We start from the raw sequence: 11,478 nt of genomic DNA on the forward strand, positions 1-11,478 counted from the left end.
ATCGATCGAAGAGAAGAGGCGGTGGTGTGGCATTATATGTTAGGTCTGATTATGACTGTGAATTGGTTTATAATATGTCATTTACAATTGATAATATCATGGAATGTGTTACAGTTAAGATCACATCTATAAATTCAAATAATAGGATTGTTAGTTGTATATACAGAGCTCCTGGAGCAAATATTGATAATTTTGAAGAAGTAATTATGAATATGTATAATAAAATAAATAAGAATTCTCATTTATTTATCTGCGGTGACTTTAATATTGATTTTTTAAATCCTCATAATCATTCACAAACTATTTCATTTATTAATTCGTTATATTGCATGGGATTATTTCCGACCATCATTCATCCAAGTAGAATAACTTCGAATACTGCAACCCTTATTGATAATATTTTAACTAATGTTATAACTTGTAATCTTAATGCGGGAATATTGTTAAATGATATTAGTGATCATCTGCCTGTATTTACTGTCCTTGCATCTCAAGATTGAGTGCTCCAAAAGGATTGCAATAGAAGGAGTAGGAATGTAACACCAAGGACTGTTGATAATTTTAGGGAGGATTTATTATGTCAGAATTGGAATAATGTTTATGTTGAGGATGTTGATGAATCTTATGATGGGTTTATTTCTATTATTTCTAAGTTATATGATAAACATTGTCCTCTTGTAAATAAGTTAGATAATAATAGATTTAGTAATAAACCATGGATGTCTAAGGGTCTTCAGAGGGCATGTAAAAAGAAGAATCGATTGTATAAGCAATTCATTAAATTGAGAACAAATGAAGCTGAAAGTAAATATAAAATGTATAAGAACAAATTAATTCATATTATGAGATCTAGTAAGAAAGAATATTACGGTGAGTTACTTGTTAAAAGCAAGAATAATATAAAAAATACATGGAATATATTAAATGATATAATTAAAAAGAATAAAAAAGGTAGAGATTATCCTTCTTATTTTCTTTTTAATAATACTGTGATAGATGATAATGTGATGATTGCTGATCATTTTAATGAATATTTTGTTAATGTAGGTAGAAATCTTGATACTAAGATTGATCCAATGAGTGATAAATTCATTGCAAATAAGGTAATATTTAATAAAAATGTGTCAATGTTTGTTGGTGCAACGAATGAAAAAGAAATTATTCATTTGGTGCAGAACTCAAAAAGTAAGAAATCTACAGATTTTAATAATTTGGATATGGCTCTTTTGAAAAAAAATTGTTGATTGTATTGTAAAACCTTTTACTTACATTTGTAATAAATCCTTAAGTTTAGGTAAATTCCCTTCACAAATGAAAATAGCCAAAGTAATTCCTTTATTTAAGTCTGGTGACAAACATATTTTTTCTAATTATAGACCTATTTCACTTTTACCTCAATTTTCAAAAATATTGGAGAAAATTTTTGTTAAAAGGTTAAATAATTATTTACTTAAGTATGAGATATTGTGTGAAGAGCAATATGGGTTTAGAAAATCTAGGACTACTTCACATGCACTGATGGATTTTGTGGAAAATATTGCGACTGCAGTTGATAATAAGCAATATACTGTAGGTGTTTTTTTTTATTTGCAGAAAGCGTTTGATACTGTTAATTATGAAATTCTGAAAAATAAATTGGTGAAATATGGAATCAGAGGTTTAGCATATGATTGGATTGATAGTTATTTACATGGTCGGTATCAGTATGTTCAATATAATAGCATTGATTCTGAATTCAGGGAAATCACGTGTGGGGTGCCTCAAGGTTCGGTGTTAGGTCCTTTGTTATTTATTTTATATATAAATGATATTTGTTTGGTTTCACGGGTATTGAGGTGCATTCTTTTTGCTGATGATACGACTGTGTTTTGTAGCGGGGATAATCTTGAACAGCTTTTGGACATTATGGAAGATGAACTGGGGAAATTTATGGCTTGGTTTAATGCTAATAAATTGTCACTTCATCTTGGAAAAACTAAATGCATGATTTTTGGAAATAAATTTATGTCCAAATGTAAAAATGTTACTATCAATAATATCGAAATACAGACAGTATCTGAGTATAAATTCTTAGGTGTTATAATTGATAATAGACTTTGTTGGAAACCCCATATAAATTATATAAAGTTAAAAATGTCCAAATCTATTGCTATTATGTATAGGGTTCGGGACATATTGTCCCAGGTTGGGTTACTTACATTATATCATGCTTTAATTGTACCATATATGATATATTGTATTGAACTTTGGGGTAATACCTATAAATCTAACACTAATCCTGTATTTCTTCTACAAAAACGTGCCATCAGAATTATTGGTAATATACATCATTTTGAGTCAACACATTCCATGTTTAGGAATTTAAATTTATTGAAATTTAGGGATTTAGTGGATTATATTCTGATAAAAACTTTGCACAAAGCTAATAACCAGGCTTTGCCCTTTTATGTCCAGAACTTGTTTAAGAGTAGGGAATTGGGATATAGATTACGTGGTTGTATGGTATTTAAGAAGCCTCCTGTACGTACTAATGTTAAGGGGTTTTGTGCTTCAGTTAGAGGGGTGAAGATTTGGAATGAATGTCCTGTGGAAATTAAATTATGTGGTTCATTGGCCTGTTTTAAGAAGTGTTATAAAAAATTAATAATTTCTGGTTATAATAATGGTGAATAATATATTTGTTTCTTTTTTGCCTTTGTATTTTGGTTTGTTAATAGTGCTACATTTGTATTGTGTGTGATTGTGTTTGCATTTAAATATTGTATGATGTACGGGGTGGGCGTTTATAAGCTTCTGCTTCTGCCCACACCCTTTCAGTTGCATTGTTGGGTTATTTGTTTGTTATTTGTTTGAGTTTGTTTTATATGTTTAAATTGTTTGTGTTTTTTGATGTGTCTTATAAATTACAGACTCTGTTGCTGTTGTAGTTGCTGCAGTTGCTGCTGATGCTGCTGCTGCTGCTATTTATGTCGCTGAATAAATAAAATAAATTCAAAATTTTTTTTTGAAAATTCATTCAACGTTCAAGGATAGGGATTTTGCTTCTCCAAATTTTCAAGATTTTTCCTGAGTTTGACCTTTGACATTACCTTAAAAATTTAATCAGCTCTTGCCTATCAGGATATGAGTCGTCTGTAAAAATTTCATAACGATATAAGAGAAGTTGTGGGTTACAGGCTGTTCACAAACAGACAAACAAACACAACACCTGGATAATGTATCAAGTGTAGGGGGATTGTCTGTTGGAGTGAAATCCGGTGGGGACCTTGTCTTCCCAGTAGCCTCTACAGTAACCATGAAGACCCACAGGAACCCTGAACATGAGACAGCTAAAGGGGAATCTACATTAAACAAACCCAGACACAAGCATCTCTCCATCAACCCTGGATGTAGATTTTGTCCATGTCCACCATCCTGTCTGGTAATCGATGAGGAGATGATCTTCCTCACCACTGATGGATTGTTACAACCACAGCATCAATGCAAATGGCAGCAATTCTTTTTTTTTTTAATGAACATGACGATTGATATGTCAGGAACGTTTCCATTGAGGTTTCATTTCTATAACACACGTCATGTACTGAATTTCTCAGTTTTCACCTTGAATTTATGCACATAAATACATTGCATGCTCATAAGATTATACCACTCTTCTTGCACTTCATTGTCCACTGTTGTTTTGAACTCTTTACAGAAGCAAAGATATGTAAAAAAAAACAAAAAAAAAACCCTTGAAACGCTGGCCATTTTGGACGCCATCTTGGATTTAGAAAAAGGAACTATCCTGAAAATTTCTGATTTTTCTGCAAAATTTCCATTATTTGGCCATTTTTGAGCTAATGGACTGTTCTTGATTGGTAAGAAGTTCCATCGTATGAGTTGGAAGTATTTCACCATCATGGCAGAATTGGAAAACAATTAAAAATAATTGTTTGATTTCACTCCCAAACTTGGCGTTGGGTGACGTTGATTCTAGCGGGGTTAGAATTCTCTGGTCCTGTGTTGTCAGGTGGTCTGCGGTTCCATTCTGTGATGTTTTTTTTCATAATTACCATTAGGACCAAGATTTGTGAAACATTTTTGGTGATTCTGAGTGTTTTTTTAATTGATCTTGTAATTTGTAGGTGTGAGAGTGCTGCTATAAATGAATTATTTTTTGGATTATTGTTAATCGTATTATTGTGTTTTGTTCCTTCAGTAAGGGGAGAGTCCTGGTTCTTTGCTGTAGTTGTGGCGAGCTGCTCTTCATTAACACTTGTAAAGCTCGACGTGACCTGATCGTTGTAACCTTCCATCACAGTGTTGACGACTGTGTGAAAACGCGACTAAGCAACTGCATTTTTTTTAACCCTTTTGCTTCCAAAACAAGGTGTGACTCCGAGGAAAACGAGAGAAGCCAAAAGAAATGACTTATTTAAAAAGATTTTCTCCTTTGGAAAAGTGTAGAGATCGCCGCCACACTTATCGCCATCCCGCTGAACAGGATGGGATGTAGTGGTCGGTCATGTGACATTGGCACCACAGGGGGCTCAGCAGAGGAATGCACTCGGCATGTTCAGTCGTTTGACCACTTTTTAAAAATTTTGCAGTGCTTATTTTTCCGGCGGGTATTTGTCACACTCCTCACGCCTCGTTAAGGATCAAACTCGTCATTAATCCTTTGTTCGTGGTATTTGACCAGTGGTTAGTGAATGACTGCTCGCCGCTCTCCGCCGGCCCCTGAGCACCGCGTAACCAAAGAAAACATTAACCAGGTGACTTATCATGGAAGTCTGCGGCTGACCTTTTAATGCGCCTGTCATTGATTGCATAGCGTGGAGCTCTCCGTCCATCCCAAGGTGATAGATTATTCAATTAACTATTGACCTTTCCCACAGACTCATTTGTCGATGGAAATGCTTTTATGACAGCAGTGCGTTTAGAAAGCAAAGGATGCTGAGTTTTGATTTGGGATTTACAGTGCACGTTATGATTTTTCATCTCTCTCCCGCACTCCTGTTGACTCTCCTGATTTACGCTGTAATATTATCAACTTTGGCGCTACTGTTGCTCCGGTGGTGGATGGCGAGCGTTGCGAGTCTGGTGCTGCCCGCTGGATTTATTCTACGTACTTGTCCTTTACAGGGACATATTTCATGTCCGGCTGCAGCTCGTAATGTTGCAGCTATTTGTCGTCATTGAGGCGTTTGTGTTTGTGAGGAATGCGTCGCCATCAATCAGCACCTACAAGCGTCCCGTCTGTTGTCCTTAAAGCCCTGAAGACAGCATCATGATGTTTCCACATCACTCACAACTTCCTCCATTTACAGTACAAATGTCTAAGCTAGCGGTCTTTATCTGCCGTCTTAGTTTCCCATATGTCTAAACGCGTTTAAGCCTGATTCTCGTTAGGTCTCAGGTTTGTGGATCCAACTGGATTCCTTTAACTGTGATCGTTTGGAGGTGTCACCTGGACTCCATCCACACAGTCATAACTGCTGTCACATGGTATTTCATATTTTATATTGGGGGATTTTTGTTTCTTTTTACCCTGAACCTTTAACAAAGTGGTAAGAAGACTGTTGTTTTCCACTGATGTGTGCCTGTGGACAAGATAACTCATCAGTGGTTGGACAGATGTTCTTTGAACTTGGTGATAATATTACTTAGATAGATATCTGGAGGTGATTAGCTTTTGTAGTGGTTTGGTCAAAGGTCAAGGAAAGTGTGGTCCAAAAAAATTCTTTATTTGTATATCTTGACAGTCAAGACACCTAGATGGATGATCTAATGCATATATTGAGCAACAAATTTGGGATTGATTAGTATGAATGAACCTTTGATTGGAATACGTGGGTATAGAAAATGAAGTAAATGGTGCGAATGATTTCATCATCAAGTCATATGATGAAGTTATACATGGACAAAAAAACTTTTACAGACGCGTCCAGAGTAAGAGTCTTTTTGTCGGAGTCCTCCCCGCCATTATCAAAACTGTGGACCAGTGAAACCTTGTAATTCAGAATATCTTCGACGGTGCTACCGTAACGCAGTTACAAAGACAGTAACATCTGTCATTATGCTACTGTAAAGTTACACTGACGATGATGTCATGTTTTCATAAAACAGAGGTGCAACAGTCACGAGCAACGCATCTTCCTTTTGACAGACTTGAATGAAGCAGCGTCACATGAAGAGATGGTGTGTCATTGTCATCTTCAGACGTGATGTGACTCGTGCGTCTGCCTCATCGGGAGGAACGTGACGGGTCGGACTATCTGCCAATGGGAACACAAATGTGTCACACTGTAAATTTTTACTGATCTGAGCGTGAGGTTGCCATGGAGTCGCTGCGTCGAGGCATCTGTTTCTCTATCATGTTGCCCGAAAAGTTGTTAATGTGCCGACACACTTTGATCCAAAAACCTTTTATGAGTTTTTTGCTGTAAGAACCCAAATCAGGATGTAGTTTTCTTTAAAGGTTAGAAATGAAAAGTTAGGGAGTGCTCACAGAGCTGGCTGTCCTCTGCACGGCGCTGCTGCAGTGAACACGTGCACAACGCGAACACGGCGTCAGCCGTCAGGGTTATTTGAACGCTTTAAATCATCATATCATATAAACACAAACAGATAAATGCTGCAACTGGAGTAAATACGAGGTCTGTCAATAAAGTATCGGACCTTTTTATTTTTTTCAAAAACTATATGGATTTGAATCACGTGTGATTACATCAGACAAGCTTGAACCCTCGTGGGCATGTGTGAGTTTTTTCACACCTGTTGGTTACATCATTCGCCTGTGGGCAGGCTTTGAGTGAGGAGTGGTCCACTCCTCCCGTCGCAATCTCTTTGTCTGAGAACTTCCTGAGAGACTGGCGCTTTGCTTGATCAAATGTTTTTCAATAACTGTGAGGCACATCGAAGTAGACACCATTCGAGAAATTCAACTGGTTTTCGGTGAAAATTTTAATGGCTGATGAGAGATTATGGCGTAATGCTGTCGCTTTAAGGACTGCCCATGGAGCGGGACGTCACGACGCGCCCTGAGCCGCCGCTGTCAGCCTGTTTTGAGCTGAAAACTTCCAAATTTAAGCCTCTGTTGACCCAGGACGTCGTGACAGAACAGAGAACTTTCAGGAGAGGTCGGGATCAGCAGTTTATCCGGACATTCCATTGTTAAAGGTGATTTTGTAATGAAAGTGCGGACGGGTTCGCGCGTCGGGACACAGCCGGCGCAGTGCGGCAACACAGGAAAAACACCTCCGTTGGAAGCCTTAAGGACAAGTTGGAACATGTCCAGCTGTTAAACAATTTCTCAGATACTCACTCAACTGAACGCCGTCAAAAGCCGCCTGGTTTTTACAAATGGTTATCAACACGGAGGTGTTTTTCCTGTGCCACCACACCCCACCGGCTGGGTGCTGACGCGTGGACGGGTCTTTCATTACAAAATCTCCTTTAACAGTGGAATGTCCGGATAAACTGCTGATCCCGACCTCTTCTGAGAGTTCTCTGTTCTCTCATGACGTTCTGGGTCAACAGAGGCTTAAATTTGGAAGTTTTCAGCTCGAAACAGGCAGACAGCGGCGGCTCAGAGCGCGTCGCAACGTCCCGCTCCGTGGGTAGTCCTTAAAGCGACAGCATCATGCCATAATCTCTCATCAGCTGTTAAAATTTTCACCGAAAACCAGTTGAATTTCTCGAATGGTGTCCACTTCGATCTGCCTCACAGTTTCTGAAAAAATTTTGATCAAGCAAAGCGCCAGTCTCTCAGGAAGTTCTCAGACAAAGAGATTGCGACGGGAGGGGTGGACCACTCCTCACTCAAAGCCAGCCCACAGGCGAATGACGTAACCAACAGGCGTGAAAAAACTCACGCATGCGCACGAGGGTTCAAGGTTGTCTGATGTAATCGCACGTGAATCAAATCCATATAGTTTTTCAAAAAAATAAAAAGGTACGTTACTTTATTGACAGACCTCATATATATAGCTTAGAAAGACTTTGGAACATGTTTTTCTATATTTCCCTAATAATTCCTCTGAGTAAAGATCAATGATTTAACGGATTGTCACCAAATTTATTGGCTGAGATCACAATAAAGTACATTTTATTTTTCAACTCATACTTCATAAGTACTATAATCCAAAGAAACCTACTTAAATAGTTATCTATTGTTATTTGGGAGATTTTTATATACATCATTAATTGAATTTAATACATTTTCTAGAAAAATATTTTTTTTATATTCAGGGATTTCATGGAGATTAGAGTGGATTTATCAACAGGGATTGTACTATTATATTCTTCTTAAATGAGCTGTCTGCATAATGAGTACTGTTGGTACTTTTGAGTACACTCAAAGAAATAAAATGATGAATTTAATTGATAAAGTTAAGGTAACTTTCCCACATAACTTTGTCAATTAAGTGCAACACAATATTGGGATTTAAGTAATAATGTTTCATTTGATTTAATTAATGTCAATGACAATGTTGTTTTGCACTTAATTAACAGTTATGTGGAAAAAGTTACCTTAACTTTATCAATTAAATTCAACATTTTATGCCTAAGAGTGTATGTTTCATTTCTAAGAGTGTATATTTTGAATTGATGCACATAATTTTGATTTAAGTAACATTTTCACTGCAAAACCTTTGCTTGTAATCAAATAATCTGTGGCCCGGGTGGCGAGTGCAACTCAGGAAGGGCATTCAGAGTAAAACTTGTGCCAAATCAACAGACAGATACATATTTGTGACCCCAAACAAGGGAAAAGCCAAAAGACAAATATTATATTACAGTATTTTTGCAGTGTTACTACTTTTTCTTCAGTGAAAAATATGATTACTGTGTTTTCTGGGGTATTTATGTTATTTTATTTCTTCTTTTTCTTTATTGGTTTGGGAGGTCCTGTGATTTATACTCTGATGCAATTTATAATCTGGAAAATCTGGTACATTTTGCAAAAATTTCTTATAATGTGGTGAGTGATCACAATTAAATCACTGTTAGAGAAACACAAGAAGACCTGTTGGACCAATCAGACATGGGGTGCTCTTAACGAGATCACACTCCTCGTTCAGCTGGCGAACGTCGTTACGCGTGTTGTAAAGACAAATTCTGCAGCCTTGAGTTGTACAAGAATAGCTGATCATTTCTGTTTGGGTGAAGTGGGCGCTCTCGCGCTCGCCCTCGCCGCCCTGTCCTCCTGCTGCACACGGGTTCAAACAAACAGCAGGACTTGGCTGAAAACCCTCCTGGCCTCGGGCTAGATATTGCGTCGTGACTTGATGCTGCCTGACACGTCTAGCCAGCGCCAGTTTAAGGAAGCACCCCGCCTCCTCATTGTGGCTAAAGACGATGTGACAAAGAGCGATATCAGTACAATGAATATTTAGCGCCCTTCCTCCCCTCGACTTACCCATAATCCTGGGGCGCCGTCTTCCGCGCACGTTGCTGCTCTCTACCTGTCACATGCGCTCCCCCCTGAAGAAGCATGGAGCAGTAACTTCATGGTCAAACATCTTGATCAGGTCATCCTTTAGGGATGAGATGAAGGAAATCTGTTATCCGGTGCACCTCTTAAACATCATCCTCCCCTTTAACGGTTTTGACAGCGGTTGCTTCCCCCCCTTGTCAGAGCCAATTGGTTGAGGGATCGAGGGATTGAAGATGTTCGCGAGGACAGGAATACCACAATTACCGACACAGGAGGAAAGGGGGGTGTCTGTTAGTGATGTTTGATGTGATTTAGCCGACAGCGCCGGGGAGTGGATCTAAACGGGCCCTGTGACGCCGTGACATTGACGGAGTCGAGCAATCAATTGGACTCGTCGGCGCACGAGTGGCTGAGAAAGCTGCTGTCAGGGTTTGAGTGAAGCTTCATCATAACCACCTCATTCCACTTCCTCCCCGGTGCGGCGGTGAGAAAGGAGAGAATCCTGAAGCCGGATAAATCACCTCAGCTTACAGAGAATCAGGCGTCCGCTCAAGTGGAACCACTCGCCGGCAGATCTGGTCTTTGTTTGAGGCTCCTGTGATGTGAGAACCTGGAAAGTGCCTCGATTCTTTTTTTATTAATTTTTTGTGTGTTTTCTCGTTGATTCGTGTGACTGACATTATAACAGACTCATTTCAGGATTCGTGTACATAATGATTTTTATTTTGGAAGAGAAGTCGAAATAAACTGGAAGGTGACGAGCCGATAAAAGCAAGAAAAGCAGCTTGTTGTGCAGATTTACCATCAAATAATCTGTCTGTCTAATACGAGTCCATCAGTTACTGCCGCTGTGCTGCCCCAGATGTGATTTTATGAAAAGTTTGAAAGTTGAAGTTGTGAAATTCAACATATGAGCTCCACAACAACTGCTGAATAATTTGAAAATCCTTTGGTTCTTTGTTCCATGTAGTCATGTAGCAGACAGGTCTATGGACTGTTACATGTGTGAAACAAAGTTGTTTTTGATTGATCTTGTTCATCACAGTTAATGTGATTTTACTCCATTTGTCCATTAGGGGTGTTTATCTTTATAAAATAAGGATACAATGTGTACCTCGACACAGTAGCACAATACAATATACAATTCATGAACGTTGCTTTTTAGCTTGGAACAATTCGATTTGATGTGATTCAGTTTGATAGGATGCAATCAGATACAATTCTTTGTTTAATTTAGACATACATTTTCTGTGATAAATAACAATAAGCCAAAAGCAGTACAACTTGCATTCAAAAACAAATTTCATGGAACTACTGTGCTGCAGAACGCTGGCACGACCTCAGCACAGAAGAAGCCCAGAAGAAAAAGCTCGCTGTTGCCAGCATTTCACAAATAGCACTGCCTAAAGTTCCCGTTCTGAACCAATCTGACAGGATTAATCATTTGTGAACTGAGCGTAAAGATCAAATGGGCACGTGTACCCGTTTGGCGCCTGCTGCTGACACACGTGCTGACTTTATTTGTTACCTTGCAAAGTTAGTGTTCATGTGGTTGGTCTCGAAGTTGGGCAGAGGTAATGTTTTCTAACACCTAACACCTGTAATGTTTTCTAACACCTAACTAACACCTGCATCAAATCACATCTGCTTGTTAGTCTGCATCTAAAAAGGAGTGATCACACCTTGGAGAGCTGTTGCACCAAGTGGACTGACATGAATCATGGCTCCAACACGAGAGATGTCAATTGAAACAAAGGAGAGGATTATCAAACTCTTAAAAGAGGGTAAATCATCACGCAATGTTGCAAAAGATGTTGGTTGTTCACAGTCAGCTGTGTCTAAACTCTGGACCAAATACAAACAGCATGGGAAGGTTGTTAAAGGCAAACATACTGGTAGACCAAGGAAGACATCAAAGTGTCAAGACAGAAAACTTAAAGCAATATGTCTCAAAAATCGAAAATGCACAACAAAACAAATGAGGAACGAATGGGAGGAAACTGGAGTCAACGTCTGTGACTGAACTGTAAGAAACCACCTAAAGGAAATGGGATTTA

The sequence above is a fragment of the Thalassophryne amazonica genome, chromosome 1 (genome assembly GCF_902500255.1).
Source record: "Thalassophryne amazonica chromosome 1, fThaAma1.1, whole genome shotgun sequence".
Lineage (NCBI taxonomy): Eukaryota > Metazoa > Chordata > Actinopteri > Batrachoidiformes > Batrachoididae > Thalassophryne > Thalassophryne amazonica.